Raw genomic sequence first — 25,875 nt, forward strand, 5'->3', positions numbered from 1 at the left:
CTCTCTCTCTCTCTCTCTCTCTCTCTCTCTCTCTCTCTCTCTCTCTCTCTCTCTTTCCCTCCCTCCTCCCCCATTTCCCTCCTCACCAAAACCTACATAACACAAGTGTTGTTTCAAGGTGGAGTAATAGTAATAGGTAAAATCTTTATATAGTTTAATTCATGTTCTTTATTTTCAGCCTGAAACCACTACTTAGGCCTTGAAATACAGAGCTTTGGGTGCATGACTTTTTTTTTTTAACATTTTTATCAATGAGCTGGATAAAGGAATAGGTGCTTAGTTATCAAATTGGTAAATGACACTGGACGTTGTATATGTTGCCCATGTAGGCTTCGTGTATGTCCTAATGTTGTCTAATGTGACTCACAAAGAGGCATGAGTAGATATCACTAGTATCTCACTCATCCCTTTCCCAGGGATACTTTGATCCTTATCTGGAAGGGAGCAGGGGATGAACCATGATGCTGCTCTTGTAATTATTCTCAGAGAGAAGGTTCCAGACTAAAATTATATCTATATGCTCCTTTTGTCCCAATATTGCTAGTCTAGGGGAAATGATTTCATTCTTTGGTCCAAGATGCTTTCCTAGTCACTTTCTCTTACAAGAGAAGGTATATCACCAGCTTATAACTAAGGCTCGACTCCTTCCACTAAATGGTAGGTATGCAAACTATCATCACAGACAGTGAACAGTGAGTGGATAAATCCATTTCTCTAAGCAAAAAGCAAACAGAAATCACATAAAGTTATTCAAATTAGATATATCAGAAAATGCAAAGAGTGAATGAGCTCTCTCTCTGGGCATGGCATATTAGATATATGAAAGAATTGAGAGATATGAAAAAGACAGGGAGATATGGAAGTGATATCAAGAGAAAGATATGTGTGTGTATATGTGTGTGTGTGTATACACACACACATATACACACATGCACATGTGAGACTGAGAGACATTGATTTCACATAAAAAGAATTCTGTCTCTACGGAGTTAAGCTAAAAATTAGGGACATATTGTACGTAGGGGTGGAGAATGGCTTTCCCTTTTATGTCTACCTTCTAAAATTTATTCTCTTGGTTCTCCCCCAAAAAGATTTGGGAATTTATGCAACCTTTCTCAGAGCAGGAAAGATGAAAGGTTGTCTTCTCCCAAATTTTTCTAACTCCACAGGCACTTAGAATTGAGCCCTCATACCAATGAGGAGAATATTATGTAAATGTACCAAACTTGAACCCTAGGTTATAAAAAAAAAGTTGGGAGAGATAGCTAATATCTTTTATGACAGAGTCAGAATCCTAATAGGTTTTTACAAGCTTGATAAATTGGCTGAGGTTAAGTAATTTTAATAGGGAGAAATGTAAAATCCTTTACATGGTTTTAAAAAAATCAATATCACAAGGAAAAAACATGCTAGACAGTTCTTTGAACATCTCTTGGGGTTTTAATGGACATCAAGCTTTATTCTTCTCATAAAATAGTCCATGTTCCATCTCTGTGTCTTTATACTTAATGACTATAAGCCAGGAAAGTGGTCCCTCCTCACTTCTAGCTCATAGAACCCCATCTTCTAATTTCCTTTGTATTTTACAAGAAGTATTTGTATTCACTTGTATTTATCCTGTATATATATTTCGATATATATATTTGTTCAATATATATATAATTTTTTCCCCTAGTAGAACGCGAGCTCTTTCCAAGGACTGTTTCATTCTTTGTGCTGGTATTCCTTGCACCTAACACAATTCCTGGCACATACTCAATGCTGTAAGGGGGAAAAAGGGATTTTATGGGTTCATTATATTAAAAGATGGTTGCCAGAGGATTGAACTATTATCAATCCTCAATTAAGAATTATCTCAAGTCAAAAATGACTTTTATGGAAGTTTATTTACAATTAAGAAGAGAGAGAGGAAATAAGGAAATGAGAATCTAACCCAGTAGGTAATTATTACAATCCTCTCATTAATCTAGGTAGATCTAAACCTTCAGCCAAGAGTTAGAAGGCCAGAGTCCCAGAGGTGAATGGACCAAACTTCATTCACAGAGTCTACTAAAGGAATTTCTTAAGAGAAGTTCAGGAAGATTCAGTCAGTATTTAAACTCACCACATCGAATTCAAAGAATATATTTAAAACAGTCTCACCAGGGTCTCAGTGTTCCAACACTCCTCCATGAACCAGAAGAAGACCGTCACCAGCTGTCCTCTTCCACTGAAGATCCCAGCTGACTAAGGAACTTCTCCTTTTAAAGGGGTCGCTTATGCATCACTTCCCGTGCCTCCCTCCTAATTTGTATGTCCAATCACAATAGACCCTTCTCATAGTACTGCCTAAGGGGCAGTCAGTTGATTCTGATTCATCACCCACTCTAGCAGAGTTGGGGTAGGACCTCCGAGAATTAGAGGTGTTCTCACCTTTGGTGATGAAATCTAAAAGATGGGCAGTGTAGACAATCTAATTATCATGATGCTTAATATATACTTGTTGAATTGAATTGAGTATGAGTCGACATTGAGATATGGTAGTGAAATTGATAATGATCTGGAAATGTTTTAAGAGTCAGTGTGTCAAATGGGGGAACTAAAATTTCTCTCTACCCTAATCAGATGGTATTTACAGCATAATGCTCATTTTAGTGTCTTAGGAAATTAATAATAATGATGTTAATGTTTAAGTGAGGATGACCAGTATGGTGAAAGGAGGGTAGTGGCTTTAGATCATGTCTTATAAGGATGACTGGAGGAATTGTGAATGCTTATATTGTAGGAGAAAATATTTCAGGGGAGAGAAGAGCAGTCCAAATGTCTTTGAGAATCTCTGTTGGAAGAGGTATCAGACTTATGGGTAGAAATTGAAATGAGGCAACTTTCAACTTCCTGAATAGTGATATCTCTTCAAAGTGGATTGATCTGTCTTGGGAGGTAATGAGTTCCCTTTTAATGAAGGTCTTCATGTGAAAGCTGTATAACCACTTCTTGGAGATATTGGAAGAGGAATTTTGGTCAAGTATTCATTGGATTAGACTGGTTTATAGCTTCCTTCCAATTATGTACTTCTTTGATTAATTTACACCAAGATACTGTGGGCATATAGTCTAGGAATGTTTTTATGTAAATTCATATTTTCAATTAAACTTTCATTAGGCCTTTGTGAACACCTAGTATTCCTGAATTAGATAATGTATGTATCAAGGTGGTGCATGTTGAAGCAAGTTCAAATAAAAGGCTTCTGAAGTTTTAAAGATTTTATTAACTCAAAGGGAAATGCGGTAAGATTTGATTTTTATTGGATTCTGGCCTAAATTAGTAATTGAAAATTTTGTTATCTTTTGGAAATGCTTTTGAATTTTTTGTTATTGTTATTTCCTTAGCTACCACTGTGTATAGCAATTTCTTCATGAAGATATTTGAGAGTTTGCATAACTTTGGTTATAATAGGCACTCAGTTACATCAGCAGCTACCCAGAGGGAATATGAAACAAGCAGATACTTAGATCGAGGTAGTAAGAACTGATATTTGTTTGGCCATACCTTTTTAATTTTTTAAACTCCTTACTTCCTCTTTTAGAATCTTTATTAAGTATTGGTTCCAACGCAGAAGAGCAGCAAGGACTAGACAGCTGGAGTTAAGTAACTTGCAGAGGGTCACACAGATAGGAAGGCTAGATTTGAACCAAGGGCCTCCCTCATCTCTAGGCCTGGTACTCTAGCCACTGAATCACCCATATCTTCTTATAGGTCATACTTTTTGCAATGTATTGAACTATAAGGCATTTTTCTCTTGTTTTAGGTTTATATTTACATGCAAATTTAGTGGGTTTCTTTCCTATTACTAGTTTCATTGTTCATTCACTGAATAGCACTTATGACACATTGTAAATGTCTAGGCTTCTTTGCTAGGTTCTGAGAGGCTCCAGAGTAGTAATGATATTTGAGTTGGGTATATGGAGAGGGATTTAGGAGGCAAAGAAGTGGAGGATGTACCTTTAAGACATTGGCAGAAATTGGAAAAAAGTTATGGAAGAGGAAAGTGTAAGACTTTTTCAGGGACAGAGAATAAGTTCAATTTCACTCAATTATTAGTCACATGGAAGGTGAGGAATATGGGTAGTGGATGTAGTAGAGCCACGTTTTACAGAAACTTGAACATCGGGCAAAGGGATCTGAACTTTATTAGTAGGTACTGGGAGATAATTGAAGATTTTTTCAGCTAAATGTTGACATGACCCTATCTATTCAAAAGGATGTTTATTCACTCACCAGACATTTACCAAGTCCCTACTAATGTGTTCTAAATCAGTATAGGTACTGGGAGACATATGGAAGGAAATAAGACGCAATCTCTTCCCTCAAGGTGTTTCTAGTCTACTTGGTATAATAAGATTTCATATAGGTAAATATAATATTAATTATGGTATAATAAACACATGAGGAATTTAAAGTGCTATGAAATCAAAGAGGAAATTACTTTAGATGGAGACTCACAGGGTGATGATAAAGGGGTTTACATTTGAACCAGATAAGCTATAAAGAGGAAGAGATAGGGAAGTGGACATTCTAGATAGGAGAAGATAGTAGGAGTGAAGTTCTAGATGGAGAATAGTGTGGGTGGCATATGGGGCATTGCACTTTGCAATGAAGAGTCAATTCTTTTTAAAAAATTGATTAATTTTGTACTCAGAGTAAAAAAAATCTAATCTTGCCTTAGTATTTCCTTTTATTAAAATCCCAGATTGACTTTATTGTCTTTTCTCTTAGGAAAACAAATTCCTCAACTTGTTTTAAGAGCTATAGCATTGTCATCATGTTCTGAATCTTAACAGAAATGAGCAGAATATAAATGGAATTAGCACAGACTCCCATTCTGGGGCTAACCAGATGCCAGGGCCAGGCTTCTCTTTTCCTTCCGGGCTTTTCACATACAATTTATATTGCTCACTTAGATGTTTTTGGGGAAAAAACACTTCAATACATTTCCATATTATTTGGTTCTTTTCTGTGTTGAGTTAAATTGTGGATTAAGCATTCTAAGCATTTCTCTTTGCCCATAATGTTGATATTGGATCTATTCCAGGGAAAGACTTGCTGGCTGTTCTAAAGGAAAGCTGGGAAGTTTCCTTATTTTGGATTTGAAGGGATTAACAACAAATTATCTAATCCTTGGGCATTCAGTCAAGGGATAAGAGAGTCTCTGAATAAGAACAGACTAGAGATCCTCTAGTCTAATGTACTAATTTTGGGAAAAAACATTGGATTTGGTTCAAATTGTGACTGTTCTTTGCTCTCAGTGTGATTTTAGACATGTCACAACCTCTGTGGGTCTCAGTTTTATTACCTGTAAAATGAACGATTTGGACTAGATATCTTCTAAGGTCTCTTTCACTTTGTATTATGTGGTCTTGTGACCCAAAGAGGAGACTGAGTGAGATAAAGGATGGGAAGTGAAGAAGAGGAAAATGTTTCTTTTGCCTATAGAGGAAGCAGAATAACCCACTGTCTGGGGATTGTTATGTAACCCAGGCTAGAGGAAGGGATGATGGCTACCACTTCTGCTACTGACTACCTATAATGCCTTGTCAAAGCATTGAAACTCTCTGGACCCTAGTTTCTACACCTGTAAAATGAAGGGTTTTGATTAAATTACCTTTAAATTCCCTTCTAGCTTTAGATCAATGGGCATTAATTACATGGGTGCCATTATCTCTTTTTCTTGGTTCCAAATAAATGGTAGGTTTTTGCTTTCCTCTTCAGTGTTATCTCTTTACAGTATTATATAAGTGATTCTGAAAGGTCACTTGCTTGAAAACATCTCTGGCCTTATTTCTGAAATGTTTACCTTTAGAGGAATTTGGAGTAAGATATTTGCTGTCTTTAGAAAACTGTACAAATATATTAACAGGGAGGGATAATAATAATTAACATTTTATGCTACTTTGAAGTTTGCAAAACATTTCTTATATCATTTTATTTAAACTCCACAATTAAGCTGTGGGAGTACTATAGGCATTGTTATTATTTCTACTTACAAAGCTCAGAGAAAACCTTCCAATGGTCACATAACTAGAAAATGTCAGAGGTGGGATTCAAACGTAGGTCTTCCTGGCTCCCAGATGGACAATCTTAATTTCTTTTAGTCCATATTGTTTAGAATTTCCCTGGACAAGAGCTCAAAGCTATGTGGACGTAAACCATTCTTGAGTGGGTAGAGAAAGCTTAATCTTAAGAGAACGGAAGCTGTAACACTTAGGTTTTGAATTGGGAAGGGAAAGGGAGTGAAAGATTTGGAATATTAAATACTCCTTAAGGAGGATGATGTCACTTTAATGGGAGTGTGTGAATAGCTAAGTAGGAGTTCAGGGTGTTGCCTTGTTTTGTGTTGGGGGATGGAGAATTGAACCAACAGTTAGGATTCTGTAGATGTCTAGATGGAACTGTTGACAGGATGGAGATAGCAAGGGTAGAAGTAGACTCTCCTGGGGAAGCTTCACTTGTAATTCAGGCTCTAGTCTCTCTCACAGGATTTCTGAAGCCAAAAGAAGAAGAGCTCATGGAGAGCAGGAACTAATTTTTTTTGGCCTTTATTTGTATTCCTAGAGCTATGATAGTGAACCTATGGCACATGCCAGAGATGGCATGCAGTGACTTCTTTGTGGGCATGTGCTATCCCTGACAGAGTTAGTTACTAGAAAGGGAGAGGGACTCTATGGAGCTGCTCCCTTCCCCATCTCCACTGCACTTCCCCATCTCTCTGCCCAGCAGGTCAATGAAAGCATTTACTTTTTACCCAGAGCAGGGCACCTGGACCACTCCCTCCCTTTTTTCCTCCCCTGTCTGGAGTAAGGTGGCAAGCTGGAGTGGATGGTGGGTCTCTAAAAGGTTTGCCATCACTGCCTTAGAGGGTTTGTAAGCACTACTCAATACTTGTTGACTTGGCTTATGGTTAGTAGCACTGAAGCCCAGCCTCAGTTTTTCTTTCGAAAGTCTATTGAATAGAGCAGGTAGATTGCACAGTGGTTAGAGACTGAGCTCTAGAGACAGCAGGAGAACCTGGGTTCAAATCAGATCTGTGATCTAATCAGATCTAGCTGTGTGACCCTGGGCAAGTAACTTAACTCTAATTGCCTAGCCCTTGTTGCTCTTCTTAGAACTGATACTAAGGTAGAAAAACAAAAAGGTTAGTAAAGTACAGAGCAGTGATATACTTTTGTAACCCCAGTTACCAAGGGAGGCTGAGGCTGGTGGATCTCTTTAACTTCTGAATTGCAGTGGCTTATATTGATTGGGTGTCTATCCTAAGTTCACTATGGCAAGCCACTGGGAACTGTAGAAATAGAGGAATATCAAGTTGACTTAGAAGGGGTGAATTGGTTCAGGTTAAAGATCAGAGTAGATCTGAGGCTCTCCCACCTCAGTTCTGATAGCTGATGAATAACCCTCGCACTTTGTAAGAATGGGATTGTAAAAAAAGAAAGAAAAGAAAGAAAAGAAAAGAGAAAAAAAAGCAGTGCAAAATTTTCTGAATGGATTTTATTTGAACAGTTGTTCAAACCCAACGGAATGGGGATGGGCACTAAATGATACACAAAGAACCATGTGAGCATATCAACTAAGAAAACTCAATATTAACATCATATTTTGTATTTTTGCTTGTTTTCTTAAATATTTCCCAATTAAATTAATTAAAGAATTTTTTTAAAACCTCTTACCTTCATCTTAGAATCAATACTGTATATGAGTCCAAGGCAGAAAAGTGGTAAGAGACAGGTAATGAGGGTTAAGTGACATGCTCAGCATTATACAGTTTGGAAGTTTCTAAGGCCAGATCTGAACCCAGGAACTCCTGTCTCCAGACTTGGGTCTCTATCTCCTGAGCCACCTACCTGATCCCCAATTTCATTTTTTATTATGATGCTGGTCATAGGAACTATCATTCTGGGATATGGGTTTTGAGGCATTTAGTATGGGATGTGGGTCAGAAGATCTGGGTTCTATTTCCAGTTCTGCCATTAACTCTGTGATTTTTTCCTCTTCTGTAAAATGAAGGTGATTGTCTGAAGTGTCTCTAAAATCGAATTCTCTCTGTACCTGAGATTTGGATTCCACTTAATTTCACCTCAACTCCAGTTCAATTTTAGTAAGAGGCAAAATGCCTCCTTCTTTGATCTTTGGCAAGTGATTTCCTCTATTGGAGTCTTCCTCTATAAAATGAAGGAACTGAACTAAGATGGACTCAAAGTTTCCTTCTAACTCTAATATATTATTTTGAGGAGGAAGAGAGATGGTTTCAAGTCCTCTTTTAGTCCTTCTCCATCCTTCCCCTCTCAAGTAATCGGGTTTCTTGTAAGTTCAGTTTAAAGAAACAAATGACTTTAGCGCCTAGTTATTAAAATACCCCTCCCCTTCAAGCAGTAGGTCTATCTACAAGGGTTACAGGAATCAGCCCATTCCCTTCCTAACTGAGATTACTTTTCCTGTTGCTTTCTCCCAATGTTGTGATTGCTTCAGGTGGAAAAGTTCCTAAATGTAGTTCTGCTGAAGTTTGTGTTTAGGGGTGGGTGAGAAATACAGAAAGTCTGTGTGGCAACATCCTGGTTTAAAGTGGGGTTAACAAAGATAAAATTAGCTTCTGAATGATTTTTGCCAAAGACTTGTTTTTGTGCTATTTTAAAAGTGGTGAAGGGAAGGCCTGGAGCCAGAGCCTGAATAAGCTAATGGCTACAGAAGAATCTGGGATGAGTGTGGAGGGTGGCTTTTCTTTCCTTTTACAGCTTTAGAAAGCATAATGCCTGAAGTCAAAGAAGAGAGTTCAAGTACCTCAAAACTTAGGAAAATGTTGAAAATTAGCTATGATTTTATACTGGAAAAGTGTGTGTGTGTGTGTGTGTGTGTGTAAGTGTGAGAGAGAGAAAGTGAGAAACTGAGAGAGAGAGAGAGGCTCTGAAAATAGGGCTAGAGTAGGAATAAAATTATAGGAAAATGAGGAAGAATTCTAGGGCAGAAGTGACTGGAGTAGCCCTTAAAAGAGATCTTTTAAAACTCTCAGCAACTTCTCTGGATCAGTTCTGCCTGGCCCTCTGTGAGAAAAGTCTCTTTTCCAGCCTTGCTTCATGTTATCATTTTAGGTTGTTAATGAAAATAACTTATTGATGTCATTAATTATGATTTTATGATGAATTTATGATGGAATTATTAGTCTCATAAATCATGACTTTAAAACTGGAAGGTGCTTTGGTCATCATCTAGTTCAGGAGCTCCTAACCTTGGATCCATGAAATAGTTTAAAAATATTTTGATAACTATATTTAACAGGTGTGAAGTCTGTTGGCCACCCTCAATCTGGTTTAGCCCATATGATGAAATGGTTTTACTCTGATATGACAGCTGCATATGCTACAGCTTCTTGGAGCCACAACTGAGAGTTGGGTGACAGATGGACACCAAAGGTGGGTGAGATTCAGAGACTTCTCCAGCCTGCCAGTGTGGTATATAACACAAAAAAGGCAAAGGGCTGCTGATCTAGTCTAATCTCTGTTTTTCACAGATAAGGATTTTAAGGCCTAGAAGATGTTAAATAACTTGCCCAAAGCCAGATAGATAATAAATTATATATATTTATAGGATTAAAATCCTGATCTGACTCCTTCTTACCACACTGACTCTTAGATTATTATAGGAAATAAATGAATATAACATTAGGTGCTAGGCAGTTAATAAATTAATCAGAACCGAAAATGAAAGGCAATGTGATACAGTAGAAAAGACTGTAGGGTACTTGAGTTCAAATCATGCCTGTGGCATTTCCTTCCTGAGCAAGTTGTTTAACCTTTATGAATCTCAGTTTCTTTGTTTAAGAGGGGACATTAAATTAAATGATTTCTGAGACTCCTTTCTACTGTAGATATGTGATTCCATGAGCCTTGTCATTAAATACACAACTAAGTCTGATTAGTAGGAAAAATGCATCTCCAGAAGTAGTTGCATGAATTTGAATTCATACTATTTGAAGTTATAATTATGTAATACGGTCACTGGTTCCAGTCCAATGGAAACATGCAGTGCCAATTTGAATGATGTGACTTAACAGGCTTCGTTATCAGCATTAATAGGGACCTAGTTGTATTTCTGCTATAATATCAGCTAGCATGAGAAAAAGCAGTGAAAATTTTATAGTCTAGAAACATTTCTTGGGGGCTGACAGATTCTGTGTTTTGAACTTAGGTTCAAAAGCACCAGGCTGCTTTTGACAGTGCACATTTTATATCAAGGAATATTACCCTAAGGAGGGATTGCTTGATGGGCTAAGTACAGGACAGCATTTTGATGAATAATGAAGACATGAATTATTTCCTAGAATGGGAGCTTCTGAAGAATAGCTTAAGGTTCCCGATTCAGTATTCATATCATTAAAAAAAGCTTGCTCTCCTAAGGAAATTCCATTCCTTACCTAAAAAGGAAGACAAACTAGGTATGAGGAATAAGCAATTGCCATAAAACCCTTTAGTATATTCTGGAAGCACTCAGCTCTCAACAAAATCTTCTGAGTAGATGTTTAAAAACTGCTAAAAGTGCCTTTTAAAGATTCTTCAATAGGCCTTTAGGAGGAAAAAGGAATTGCTGAATAAGTAAATAAGAGGGGAAAGATAATAAGAAGGATTTTTATAAGTCATATCCAAAGACCAGTAAAAAAATTTCTTCCTGGAGCAACATATACACTGTAATATTATATATATAGGATTCAATGCCTAAGCATGTTGTGGTCAGTGTTAAGTAGGAATGAAAGAGACAAGTTGAATGTAATAATCTGCTTTTCCACAGCATTCAAACAGAAAACGGTTTACAAAAGAATGAGTCCACTACCAGTGGAGTGCAATTACCAAGTAGAGAAATGGAGTGGCCATTAACTTCTTAGCTTTGGACACTTAAAATTGTTTTCTTTTATGATCTACTGTACTCTATCATTCTGAAGTTTTCCTATTATCTTTTATTTGTATATTTATTTTCAGACCAAGAGATTGTTGTTGTTGTTCTTTCATTTTTGAAGAAGACCAATGACATCCCAATGAGTGATGGCTTGATTTGTGCTTGTATTGGATTTTTGTGAGGTAGGGTTACATAAAAGTTATCAGCCTCATCCTCTCTTCCAGAATCATTGAAGTCCAGTGGTAAGACAAATGCCAGGATGACTAGGATGCAGTGAATGACATTGGTGCCTTCGATGTCTTGCCAAGCTCTAATCATTCCATAGTCCCAGTTTCAGTTGCCTTCATGGCCATTGGAACAAATTGTTCTTCTCTACCCATTCCACCAGGAGAAGTAGTCACATGCTTGGGGTAGACATCTCCCAATAGTTTATCACCGACAGGTTTAAAGTCTATTGGTTTAGTTTAAACAACCGAGTTTAGCCCATATGATGAGATATTACTGGGATATGGCTGGTGCACATGCTACAGCTTCTTGGAGACTGAGGATTGGGTGACAGATGGACATCAAAGGTGGGTGAGATCCAGAGATATGGAATATCTTCATCCTTGTCCTATCTCTATTCTATCAAACACATGTACCTGGCCTGGAAGGAAGACAATTAAAAGGAATATTTGAATAAAGTAACATAGAATACATAATAATGAAGAATGGAGGCTATAATTCTGCAGAAGCACCAGGGAGATAAAATTCTAGGTTTGAAATAAAAGATCCAATAAATATACTGACATTCATTACACATAATTGTAAAGCCTCTATAAGGTTTGAGATATCCTCATCCCAACTCTCACTCACACTGATGAGTCTAGTTCCTTAAAGTGAGGCTATATTTCTCCTTAGAGATCTCTATTTAATCCCCAAGGGATTGGGGGGATCATTTCCCATAAATGATATAAGCCTTCCTTTCCATTCTGACATATTCTCCCCATTCTTAACTGTCAGTTAAAGGCCTATTTCATTGCATGTCAATTAGCTCTCACAAAGTGATATTTGCTATAAAGATAATAGGAAGAACAGAAATTACCAGACATTTTATTCAATATGTGGCTGCCCTATACCTCCTCAATTCTTGGAAAGAGTGGGATCAGACTTAAAGTGGTTTCTGCATAGAACTGCCATACCAAATTCACTTCCCAGTTTTTCCATAGTAAATGAATGTGTCATTGTAGCTTTTTCTTGGTTGCCTTTGGTTTGGGTCAAATAAATAGTTTAGGACTTTACCATGTGGCTTATAGCATGCACTCTAGTTACTATTCTCCTGGCATTTGGTGTTCTTTTTTTGCTTTAAACCCTTATCTTCCATCTTATGTATTTGTTAAGGGCGAGAAAAAGGGGGATAATTGATTTGCCTAGGGTTACACAGGAAGTGACTTTATGTACATTTGAACCTAGGACATTTTGTCTCTCAACTTGGCTCTCTGTTCACTGAGTCACCTTGCTGCCCCAGTTAATAGCTTTTAAAAAACCATTAAATACATCAAAGTTTTAGTTTAGCAGCTAATCAAAAGCCATATGTCTTCATCATGTGGTGAGTAGATTACAATTGCTTGCATAATGTCTGCTTGTATTTTGAAGCCAATGTGGGGTTTGTATTAGCTCATGTACATGCTGCACATGCTATTAAGGACTGAGCTTATTGACCAGTATTTTGTTATACTTGTATATATTCTCTCCTCAACTTAAAATGTCTTTTGTTTATCAATTAAAGACATCTGGGAAATAATTGAAGACTTTTTTTAAATTTAAAACTGTGTTAAAACACAGTTGCTGTTCACTAGTGGATCAAGAAATTAACCATTAGAGATCTCTCTATCAAAAGCAAACAACAAGAGCTAGTATTTTTCTAGTCTTAAAAATAAATTTATCCTTCAAAATCTAGAGGAACTTATGAGGGAAACTCCTAACTGAAACTGGAGTCAAAAGATATGGGTATGACTTTTGGTTCTGCTACTCTGGACTTATGTGATCTTGGACTTCTGCTTTCTGGGTGTAAGTTTTTTCATCTGTAATATAAGGAGGGGCTTAGATTAGATGGTTTAAGAAGTCTTTCTCTATCTTGAATCTATGTCTATGATCTTTTGATAAGGCTGGAGAACTATTAAGAATAAATTGTGATTGCGCAAAGGAATAACTCTGATGGTAAAGAAAATGAATTATTTAAAGACTTAAATGTGGATGCAGAGGAAATTGAACAACCAAATTAGATTTTTAAACAGTAAGTTCAAAAGTTAGAAGTAAAATCAGGTAATGGAAGTTGAATACCAAGGAGTGTTATGGTATGGTAAGATCAGGAGTGCTAAATCTCTAAATATGCTGAGACTAGCAAGAATACTAAATAACAAAAATATTTTTTTTGTTATTTTAAAGCTGCTTGAGGGGAAAAATGAGATCAAAGAAGGGGCAGGACAAATACCCATCATGGATAGGCTGATGATAAAGGAAGATGCAAAAAGATTTTGTTGAATTTTTATTCTGCTTTTTCTCTGCCAAAGACAGTGAAATTTGAACTATAATTTATTTATAGAATGACTAACATGAAGTTGATGACCAAGAAAAGTAGGGAGAAAGTAATAGAGCATTCAGCTCCCCTTGATCAGTTTGTTATCAGTCCCAAGTAAACAGGATCCCTAGTTATGGGGAGAACTGGTGATTCTGTTCACTAACTTACTACTTTTGATCTTTGAAAGAAATTGGTAAAGATAGGAGAGCTACAAGACTAGAAAAGAGCACATATTGTCTCAATTTTTACTATTGGGAAGACAGTAAACTCTATAAGCCATAGACCAACAAAATTGACTTTGATTCCTGCAAAACCCTAGAAAGTATTATTAAAGGGCTCATTAAAGAAAAAATAGAAAAGGAAGCAGTGATTGCAAAGAGCCAACTTTCTTTCATCAGGAATGGTTCACACCTGAAAATCCTCATTTTCTTTTTGATATAGCTAATAGATTTATAGATCAAGAGAATGCTATGTTATAAATATTTTAGATAGATTTTTGCAAATCATTTGGACAGTGTCTCATATTATTGGAATAATGGCGATAATAATAGAAATGAAAATGGCATTAAAATGCTGTTTAACTCTGATGAAATGCCCAGTCCTGATAGAAGAGCATTGACAATGAAACTCAATGCTTGCCTCTTGCTAAAGAGGGAGGAATCTATGAATATGGTATGTAGAATTTGCTACCAAAGGGTAACAATAAGATCTAAATATATTTTTAAAAGAAAAGAAATATTGGTGTAAATGGTGGCGATGTTATGTTCATTCCAGAATAGTGTTTTATTTCTCATTAATTAGAATCTAGCTTTAAGGATTATTGTTTGTTGGGACAGAAGGGTTATGGATTCCAAGGGGGGGAAGTTGGGATGATGAATTCTTAGGGAATTACAAAATGTTCCTCAAAGAAGAACCTCACTCTAGTTACCAGGGAATCCTTGGAAATTGGTTGTTATGCCTATGGTTTGTCAGTAGGGAAGATCTTAACTGCAAGGCCCCTCTAGAAATGTGAGCCTTCCTAGGGTCTAAAAAGAACTACAAAGACTTCTTTAAGTATGAGCAAGTCCACTAGTCTCATCATTTACTTATCTGATATGAAGCTCTGAGGCAGGCCTGGCACTCTCTTAGAATTCTACTAGATGTTAAATGTAGGTTGAACTGGTTAAATGTGGTTTTTAGAGAATAGTTTATGAGGGAGGGAGAATGATTAGGGAATGGTAAAGTCTTTGGGAGTGATAAAAAGGTTGACTGATAGCACAGAAACCATTAAAAACTATATAATAAATAAAATCCAATAAAACCTACTTATTTTGGAAAGCTTCAAATTTGTCTTCATAATCTTTCCTTTCCTATATTTTCCCCTCATTTCTAAGGTTATCTGTAGTCTTATAAGTACTGAAGGCTTTTTTTTCAGTTCTGATCCTTGTTGACCTCTGCAGTTTTTAACACTGTTGATTATTCCCTCTTCCTGGATATTTTCTTTCCTTGGCCTCTATGACACTCTGATTTCTTCATTATTTTCTAATGCTCTGAATCACTTCTAAATCTCCTTTGTCACATTATCATACATCTTCTACCCCCTAATCACTTATCTGTCTACTCCCTCCTAGGCTCTCTTGGATTCTATTGCCCTCTCTGTTTTGCTGTTAGTCATCTTATCATCTCCCATGTGTGTAATTATTTCCATCCAGATGATCTGAAAATCTATATCTCCACCCCTCAACTCTCTCCTGAACACCATTCCTGATGCATGTATTTGACTGAATGTCCCAGTGGAATCTGAAACTCAATGTGGCCCAAATGAAACTTATCATATTCCCCCTGCTCTTTTTTAAACTTCCAATGTGGATACCAGGCTTAAAATCTCAGAATTATCTATTTTGCTCAATTCTGATAACCAATCAATTACTAATTCATGTCAAATCTACTTTCACAATATCTCTTAAATATTTCCCTTTTTAAACCATTAAAACCATCACCATCCATATTCATTCCCTCATCACCTATCACTTAAAACAATATAATAAATAGTCTTCTGACTGGTCCACAGGTCTAATCTAGCCTCTTCTCTGCTCATAAATCTTCTAATAGCTTCCTATTATTTTCTGGATAAAATGAAAAGTTCTTTACTTGACATTTAAATCTCTTTACTCTCTCGATGTGATATACCTTTTCATTCTTATTTTATGTTATTCCATTTCCCATGCTCCAAACTGGCCTACTAGCCTTTACCTGCTATCAATATCCCATTTCCTCTGTCTATACAACCATTGGAAGTTTGTCATTCCTGGAATAAATTTCCTCCTATGAATCCTTAGAATCCATTGCATTCCTAAAGGCATAGCTTAGTCCCTCCTGATCTGTCAGATATTATAACTCCCTTTCTCCTCAAATTGTCTTATTTTCACTTCTATAAACCTGATATTTTTAGAGTGGACAGGGGATATGTATTTATTGTCTTTATATCATTTGCATTTAATACGATGTCTTAAAGTAAATACTTATAAGCTCAGTGGATTGAATTGAATCAACTTTCTTGTTCTAACCTATTTCCTACATTATACTTAGCAGAGTATGTGACCTCATTGCCATTAAAAATGTACTTAAGGAACTAATTTTGAAGAATTAATTGTTACTGAACAAACAAAATATACCTCTGACTCTCAATAGATCAACTGGTCCTAAGTCCTAGGGAGCAAACTGGAACAATAGGCAATGACCTGGTACTCTGTTGTCTGAGTCATTTATTGATATCATTTAAAATCTTACCCATCTTTCAAGGTTCAATTCCAAAGTTACCTTCTCTGTGAAAATTTTAATTATCTTCCTAATCAGGAATGACCTTTTCATCATCTAACCTTGCATAGCACTTTGTATTATTCTGCATAATAGTTATTGGATAATATTGTATCTAATTATATTATGAAATGCTCATTATTAATATTATCATAATATTATATCACTACTAATATTATGATACATTATATTGCTATATTGGATAATGTTGGTAACCTGCCTGACTAGTTCTCTCCAAGAATTCCTTGTTCACTCTTTGGAAATGGGTATGTGAGTATGGTGGAAAGAGGGAAGATGGGAGGCATAATGATTTATAACCCTTCCTTCTAGAGTCTAGCCAAAGTAACAGGTCTCAGGAAATTGAGTTTCAGTGAATCATGTGACTAGATTAAGGCAACAACTTTCTGTTGTTATTTTGGTCTGCTTTCCTTGATTGACAAGTGTCTTTCTTTGAAAATAATATGTGGTGAGAGTTGCAAACTTGGAAGTAAAATGGTGGAGTAAGGGATTCTTACCTTGACCAACATCTCCCTCCCCCAAACCTCCACCCCACCCCTAGCAATAAAAAAATAAATTGCAACTTCTAAACAAAAGAAAGCAGGAAGGTCATATTTACTGGTTTGAGAAGGGAGAATAGCCCAGTGAGGGTGGCATCAGGGGAAACAACAAAACATGAACCAGCACAAAGCTTCCATATGCCATCAAATGGCTACAAACAGTAGATGGGGAACAGCTCACTGCCAAGCTCCATGGTTCTATGTGGTCTGAGGCTACTAAAGGTCAAAAAGGGGATAGTAGTCTTACACAATTGTACAATAAGGGAGCAGTCTAATTTGCTGCTAAGTGACTTAATCAAACAGTAGGCAGAGAGCAACCCTATGAGCTGAAGTTATACATTTCCATGTGGCCTGAGGTTATGAAAAGGCAGAGTAGGTAGCAGTCCTATGCAATTCCACATGGCCTGAGGCCATGAAATAGTAAAACAGGGAACCTCCAGTGTGGCCTGAAATAAATGAAAAAGGGGAGTGGAGAACAATCTAGCACAGAAAACTAGGAGAACTGATAGTAGGAATGTGGAATTTAGCTGGATGAAACAGCTTCAAACATTCCTACAATAATCCAGCCAGGCCACTCCCTTGAAGTACACACTGAAGGATCCAAAGATAGCTGGGCTTATCCCAAATATCAGGGAAAGCTACATTGCAAACATGGAATAGTGCCCCCTCTATCCAAGGAACAGAGCAGGCCCTCAACAGATAGACAAAGTAAGAAATGGAAAAATAATAACTAGAAAAATGAGTAAAAGAGAAAAAATCCTAATCTTAGAAAGTTGCTATAGTGACAGGAAAGATCAAAATATAAAATCAGATGAGTAAAACAATGAAAAAAAGGAGATATTTACCAAAGGAATGTGAAAAAATGTGTCAGGTACCAAAAGAACTCTTGAAAGAATGTGAAAAGTTTAAACAATGAAATAATAAAAAAGAAATGATAAAAAGATTCAACAGCTTGGAAAATTTCAGTGAAGAAAATAATTCCCTAAATACTAGAATGGGCCAAATGGAAAGGTGGAAGAAAGCCCAGGTAAGAAAACAACTTCTTAAAATTAAGAAATGAGCAAATAAAAAGCCAATGACTCCATAATGCATTAGAAAACAAGACAAAACCAAAAGTGTAAAAAGATAAAAGAAAATATGAAATGCTTCACTGGAAAAATTACTCACCTGGAAAATAGATTCAGAAGACATAAACTAAGATGCACCAAAATATCCAAAAGCTATGATTTTAAGAAAATAACATGGACTCCATATTATAAGAAATCATCATGAAAAACTGCCCTGAATTCCTAGAACAATAGAAGAAAATAGAAATTGAAAGAATCTATTAATCACCTATTGAAAGAGAACCTAAAATAAAACATTGCAGGATTATTATAGAAAAATTTAAAAAAAAACAACTCCTAGTCCAAGGAAAAACTACTGTGAATAGTCAGAAGGAAACAATAAAAAGATTGTGAAGCCACAGTCAGTATTTCATAAGAACTGACAGCTTCTACATTAAAGGACCAAAAAAAAAATCTCATATGATATTCTAAAAGGCAAAGAATCCAGACCTAAAATCAAGAATCACATGCCTAGTGAAAATGAACATAGTACACTACAGAGAAAAGTGATATTTAGTGACAGAGAGGACTTCCAGTCATTCCTGACAAAAAAAATCAGAGCTAAAGTGGAAATTCCATGAGCAAATTTGACAGTTGAGTATAAAAAGGTAAAACATAAAAATGAAAACTTATGGATTTCAGTAAGTTTGAATTGAATACATTCAAACCTGGGAAGGTGATAAATAAGATACTTAAGATATTTATGATATTTGAGATAATATAGGTACTTAGCATATTCAAGATATCTAAAACACTTAAGGTACTTAAGAAATTTATCACTATTAGTTCAGTAAGGAGTATACGTAGAAATAAGGAAGGGAACAAGCAAAAATAGGATTTATTGATATTGAAAACAACTCAAGCAATAAAAAAGAGGAGCATGTTTAGAGGAGAGAAAAGGAGTGATAGAAGGGGACAAATTATCTCACACAAAGAGGTTTCTTCAAATCAGTCCAGTGGAGGAGAAAATGAGGGGTTTTGTGGACAATGCTTGAACCTTACTCTCATTGGAACTGGCTCAAAGTGGGAATAATACCCACATTCAGCCAACTATAGAAATCCTTTCTATTCCCATTTAATTTTCTCTAGAACTCTATCATATCTAACTTTTCTGATGCTCTATTTACCTCCTTAACTTTTTTTCTTATCTAAGAAAATTTTACCATTTCTTCCTGTAACTAATGGAATTTTTCCTTTAGAAATTTGGATGCTATGCCATTTGGTGCATATATGTTTGTTTATTACTGATATTGATATGAAAGCAGGGATGGTGAAATTTATAAAAAATATTGTCATAATTGACACATCAATATTAAAATGAACAGAAATCATATTTTCTCAATACCTAAAATTCAAACTAAAACAACTTTAAGATACCACCTCAAACATTAGATTGGTTAATATGACCAAAAATGGAAATGATGAATGTTGGAGGGGTTATAGAAAGGAATATATCTCCCCTTAGCACTACATGGCACCTTTACAAAAATTAAGTCACATTGTTCGTGATACTATGAGTTGATAAAGTCATTCTGGAGAGAAAAATGGAGCTGTGCACAAAGAGCCATAACACTATGTATACCCCTTTACCCAGAAATACTATTACTGGGTCTGTATCCCAGAGAGATCAGAGATAAGAGAAAAGGACCTTCCTATCTGTTCAAAACTATTTTTAGATCTTTTTGTAGTGGTAAAGAATTATAAACTGGGGGGCAGCTGGTTGGGTCAGTGGATTGAGAGCCAGGCCTAGAGATGGGATGTCCTGGGTTCAAATCTGGCCTCAGGCACTTCATAGCTGTGTGGTTCTGGGCAAATAACATAACCCCGTTTGTCTAGCCCTTACCACTTTTCTGCCTTGGAACCAACACACAGTATTAATTCTAAAGTGGAAGGGAAGGGTTTTAAAAAAAAAACAACTGGAAACTGAAGGGATGTTTATCAATTGAAAAAATGGCTGAAGAAATTGTGGTATATGGTTGTAATAGAATATGATTTTGTCATAAGAAATGACTAAGAGAATGAGTTCAGAAAGTCATGGTAAGATTTATATGTAGTAATGGAAAGTAAAGTGGACAAAACTAGGAGAGGAATGTATATAACAGAAAATTAAATGACAATCAACTATGAAGTACTAAATTATTATCAGCAAAGCAAGGTTCTAAAACAGTGATGGTAGACCTTTTAGAGACAGAGCGTCCAAACTGCAACCCTCAAACCACACATGAGCAGCTCCCTAACTCCAGACAGGGGAGGGAGGAGGAGCTCCCAGCTAGCTACTGGGCAGAGGGTGGTTGATGTGAAAAACGTCCTTGGGTGAGGTCGGGAGGGAGAGAGAGTATGCATGCCATAGGTTCACCAACATGGTTCTAATATAATCCAAAGGGACTTATGATAAAAATGCTATCCACAACGAAAAGGATCTATTGGAATCTGACTGCAGATCAAAACATGCTATCTTTCACTTTATTGCCTTTATGGTTTTTTATTGTATATGTGATGTGTGTCTTCTATCATGCCACGAGGATATATGGGAATGTGTATTACATGAAAACGCTGATTTAACTTATATTAGACTATTTATTGCCTCAGGGAGTATTTTTTATTTTTATTTTATTTTTATTTTATTTTTATTTGCTGAAGGAAGGATGGGAAAGAATCTAAATTACAAAATGCCAGAAAACAATTGTCAAAAATATTTTCTGCATGTAATTGCAAAAAGAATAAGAAAGGTAAAAATATAATTGGAAAATATTTAATAAAATAAACCAAAGTATTATGGAATGAAAAAAGATAAGGATAAGGAGTACCACTAGTTCTTTGATCTAGCATAGAGCTTTCATATAGAAATAGGATGCTCATTACCAAAGTACATTAGGTACTCATGAGCAGGTAGAGGTGCTCTGGCAAGAAGAAAGATATAACTTATAACCAGCCTGACTATATCAGAAGTACTAGGAAGGTCTTTTCAAGTCTAGTCATCTTGATTTTACCTTAAAGGCATTGGAGATGGCAAAACAGAAGAAAGCATTCCCCTTCAGTTCTTCTCTGGTGGCTGGAGGAGAAGCCTACCTCAGGACAAGTATCAGTTGGTAAGCCATTTCTATCCTTTTTTTATTTGCCAGTGCTTTGAATCTGTGTCCTTAGGGCGACTACTAAGAATTATGATTTCAACATATAGAAGATATTTTGGGTGACTTTGTATGTACATTTCAAGAAGGAAATAACAAGTGAGCCAATTCAGTATTTTTGTCAAGAAAATCCTGAACGATGCTGGTGCTGAAGGGTTGGATGTGACAGAAAATGACTGAACATATATGTATACTCCTGACCTGGAAATTTCCATGGATGTCATTTCTTAATTGTTATCTCTTTTCCACCCCCTTTCTCTTTGAGAAAAGCTGCCTCCTTATTCAATGGAATTCAGACCACAAAGCCTCTTTTTTTTACCTTAGGCTAAAAGTTCACTAGGTGCAGAGAATAGTTTTTATTATAGATTGGATGGAGAAACACGGACAGCATCTATGACAGTTTTTTGGGAGGAATGTGGCTATAGTTATAGCACTTTAAAGAGATGAGTGTCTTAATGTGAATGTGAGTCATAACTGCTCTTCTGTAGTAGACTGCAAACTCCCCAAGGGCAGGAAATGAATGAATTGGAGAATGGGCTGTTGAGGATGACTTAGTAGAGGAATAAGCACTTCCCTGCCCCTATCCCCAACCCTTCGGTTTGGCAGAGAACCTGCTGTGATACCTTACAACTCCATCTCTCCAATTCAGTGGATTTACCTTTAGCCCCATTCACCTTGAAGCCTTTTTTCTCTCTGTAGCTTAATGTCTTCACTTGAATTAGGAGAGCCTTCAACTTTATCCACAGAAGAGAATAATGCAGAAGGAGGGAGGCAAAGGTTGTCATGGCCTATGAGGAAAGGTCTCAGAGTATTTATACAACACTTTCCCACACATGTATGCCAAGTAGCTGAGGAGCAGGTGGCATTATACAGCTGCCAGACAATTGAAGTTAATAAAATAAAATCAGAAAAACAGGCTGCAGATGGCAAAGAATTAAAGGGAAAGTTGAAACTATGAGTATATCTGAGGGGAGATGAATTAAGCTAAGATGAAATGCTCTGAGCCTGGTAAAGTCATTTTCCTCATTGGCAAAAGGTTCCGAAAACAGAGTTCCCTATCAATACACATAGAAATATTAACATACTATATAATAACATGCTAATATAATTATAGTAATATGTGCAAATATATTTAACACAAAGCAATATACAAATATATTACAATAACAAAATAATTTTGCTAATAATTGTGAATGATAATATCTTTTCACTATGAGGTATCCTAGTAGTCTCAAATATGGGGTACATCATTACTATTGTGATTTTAGAATACAGCAATAATTCATGACCCTGTAAGGTAGATAATGCAAGTATTATTATTCTCAGATAAGGGAATACTTTTAATTAAATCAAGACATATTTATTAAATGCCTACCACATGCCAAGCATTTTACTAAGGAATATGAAGACAAAAATGAAACCGCCCCTGCCCTTGAAGAATTTAAATATTATCAGAGGGGATGTACATAAGCATATACTCAAGCTGTAATCTGACCAGTGCAGAATATAGAGGGAAAATCACCCACTTATTCCTGGAAGTTAGGCATATCTTACAAGACTGTATTTACCTTTCTATTGGTCAGAGCAGACTGTTGACTCATAGTTGCAGTTCCCTCACATATTTTTAGACAAACTCTTGTCTAACCATGCCTTTCCCATCCTGAAGTTGTATAGTGAGTTTTTTGGAATGTGAATGTAAGACTTAATATTTGTCTCTTTAATTTCATATTTTAAAATTTCACCCACTATTTGGATTTTTGATGATCTTTTTGGATCAGGTTGTTGCCATGCGATGTCAATTAGTACTGTTTTCTAGGTTTGTAGAATTTATCTTAAAGTAAAAAAGAGAATTAATAAAATCTTTCCATTTTATTTTCTTTATATGGTATCAATTGCTTTTGTAAAATGAGACATTTTGTGGTAAGTTAGTATCCATGCTAGGAAAAAAAAGAACCCACATGTAAAACTTTGGCATACAAATAAGATTTATTGAAAGATATTCTTTTGTGTCACTTCAGTGCTTGAGATGAAGAATGTTTTCAGATCTTTGTTTCAAGATAGAATTCTACTAATTGTCCAAAATCACCTGCAATATTATATTGATTCTAAATTAGAGAATCAGAAACAAAAGTAGTAAACTTGCCTTTTTGTACATTGTTATTTTGTTCATTCACTTATTTTTTTCTGATTCTTTGTGACTCCATGAACTATACTGAATTTTGTTGGCAAAGGTACTGAAGTGTATCTTCTGCCTTGTATTAAGGCAAATAGAGGTTAAGTGACTTGCTCAGGATCAGAGCATTAGTAAAAGTAAGGATAACTTTGAACTCAGATCTTCCTAACTTTGGGTCCAATGCTCTATTCACTGAATCACCTAGCTTTAATTTGAGGTGACCCCTATCTCTGATGTGCTAAGGGTGCTCTCTCAGTTGATCAGTTCCCAGACATATTCTTTGGGGTTTTTGATGATTATAAGATGGTTAAAGAAGCTAGACGGTATAGAATTCAAATGTTTGTTTCTCCTATTTCTATCCACGATCATTTAGCATGGGGATACTAAGTCTGTTTTCTGTAAAGTTCATAAAGACTCTATGATGCTGTAAATTTTAGATTTATAAGATGAGTTTCTCAGTCTATTTAGCAGTGTAAAGAACAAATAGAGAGGCGGCAAAAATTGAATTGGCCTAGAGAATAATAAGCAATTGTAATGTGCGTGCATATCTCAAAGGAATTCTCTTTATCTCCAAATTGCTCTGCTGGTGGCAAGAGAACATCTTAGGTTGTCTACTCAAGTGATAAGGCAGAGATTTCTTTTGATCTGGAACCTTACAGTTTTCTCTTGGAATTTTCCATATCAGTGCCAGCCTAGATTCTCAAATAGGGGTGGGAGTTTTTTTTAAAAATTTAAACATTTATTAATATTCATTTTTAACGTGGTTACATGATTCATGCTCCTACTTTCCCCTTCACCCCCCGCACTCCCCTGACCCATGGCCGATGCACATTTCCACTGGTTTTGTCATGTGTCCTTGATCAAGACCTATTTCCAAATTGTTGGTAGTTGCATTGGTGTGGTAGTTTCGAGTCCACATCCTTAATCATGTCCACCCTGACCCATGCGTTCAAGCAGTTGTTTTTCTTATGTTTCCTCTCCTGCAGTTCTTCCTCTGAATGTAGGTAGCGTTATTTACCATAAATCCCTTAGAGCTGTCCTGTGTCATTGCATTGCTGCTGGTACAGAAGCCCATTACATTCAATTTTACCACAGTATATCAGTCTCTGTGTACAATGTTCTTCTGGCTCTGCTCCTTTCGCTCTGCATCAGTTCCCGGAGGTCTCTCCAGTTCGCCTGGAACTCCTCCAGTTTATTATTCCTTTTAGCACAATAGTATTCCATCACCCGCATATACCACAGTTTGTTCAGCCATTCCCCAACTGAAGGACATACCCTCCTTTTCCAGTTTTTTTGCCACCAGGGGTGGGAGTTTTTTAAGGGAGAAAAAATGTGTAATACAGGAGGAACCTAATATTGGAGGAGGAGTGTCATTATAAATAGAGTCACAAAAAGATATAGCTGCATAAATACATTTTCTAGTAAGTAATGCCATATTGTTAGCTTACATACATTCAAATTTGAAGGATGTGTGAGACAGAGTAGCTCTCAACCAGACATTCTGTAATCAATTGTGACCACCATAATTTAGTTGGTCCAGTCAAGGTGAGCTATCTCTTCTAGCTTTGTGTCACCTGTAAAGAATGCTACCTAAGAGTGCTATGCATCTCTTTAACCAAGTAACTGATAAAAATGTTAAATAGCACAGGAACAAACATAGATTCCTTAGTCCTGTGTTGGCAAACTTGACCCAGTGTGCCTGAGGGAGCTACTCTGTTCCCCCTCTCCACAATGCCTGAGGATAATTTTCACATACCTCACCCCTCTGTCCAGCAGCCCAGTGCAAGGCTCTGGAGCAGGGGTCGGAAATGTATGGCTCTCAAGCCATATCTGGCTCTTTTGAGGGCCAGATATGGTTCTTTCTGCAGGAGCCATAAAGTCAATTTTTTTTCAGGCACTGTTACGGGAGCTCGCACTGTGAGCACTGTGCGGCTCTCACAAAATTACATTTTAAATGGCCAAAAAAGTTGCCGACCCCTGCTCTGGGGTAATGAAGGGGCTCACAGGCAGCTTGAAGGTGCAGTTTGGGCTCTAAAAGGTTTGCCAATACTGCCTTAGTCCCTCCAGTGAAGAACTCTTTCCATGCTGACAGCTCATCATTGGTGGTAGTTCTTTGATTCTGACCTGAGTATACTTAATTTTACTGGGGTCCAGCACGCGTCTCCATCTTTTCCATAATTGCTTAAAATATCTGTGCCTTCCTTTCATCATTTGTAAACTGAGAAGGTTAGATGAGTGTACCACTAAGGTACCTTCTAGTTTCAAATATATGATCTTGGTAAATGTTACCTGTTTAGCAACTCCATCAAAAAAGGAAATACATTTGCTCTGACATGAGCTCTTCTTTCTAATGCCATTTTACTGTAATACATTGTTTCCATGTATTTTAATAAACTAAATCTGTGCACAAAACTCTAAATGTAAGAAAAAAGAATTTAAATGTGATTTTTGCATGAAAGGAGCAAGGTTTCCTCAGGTTTGTTTTATGAGCAAATTTCCTTGGCATATTTAAAACATGATTCTTATCTACTACCATAACTGATAGAGTCTTAATGTAGATTGTAGCATGTCATTTTCCACTTCATCCCCTTCCTGAGGTTTTTCTTTTCTTGCATAAGTGATTCTTTTACAATATGAT

Source organism: Gracilinanus agilis, chromosome 3 (genome assembly GCF_016433145.1).
Source record: "Gracilinanus agilis isolate LMUSP501 chromosome 3, AgileGrace, whole genome shotgun sequence".
NCBI classification, from domain to species: domain Eukaryota; kingdom Metazoa; phylum Chordata; class Mammalia; order Didelphimorphia; family Didelphidae; genus Gracilinanus; species Gracilinanus agilis.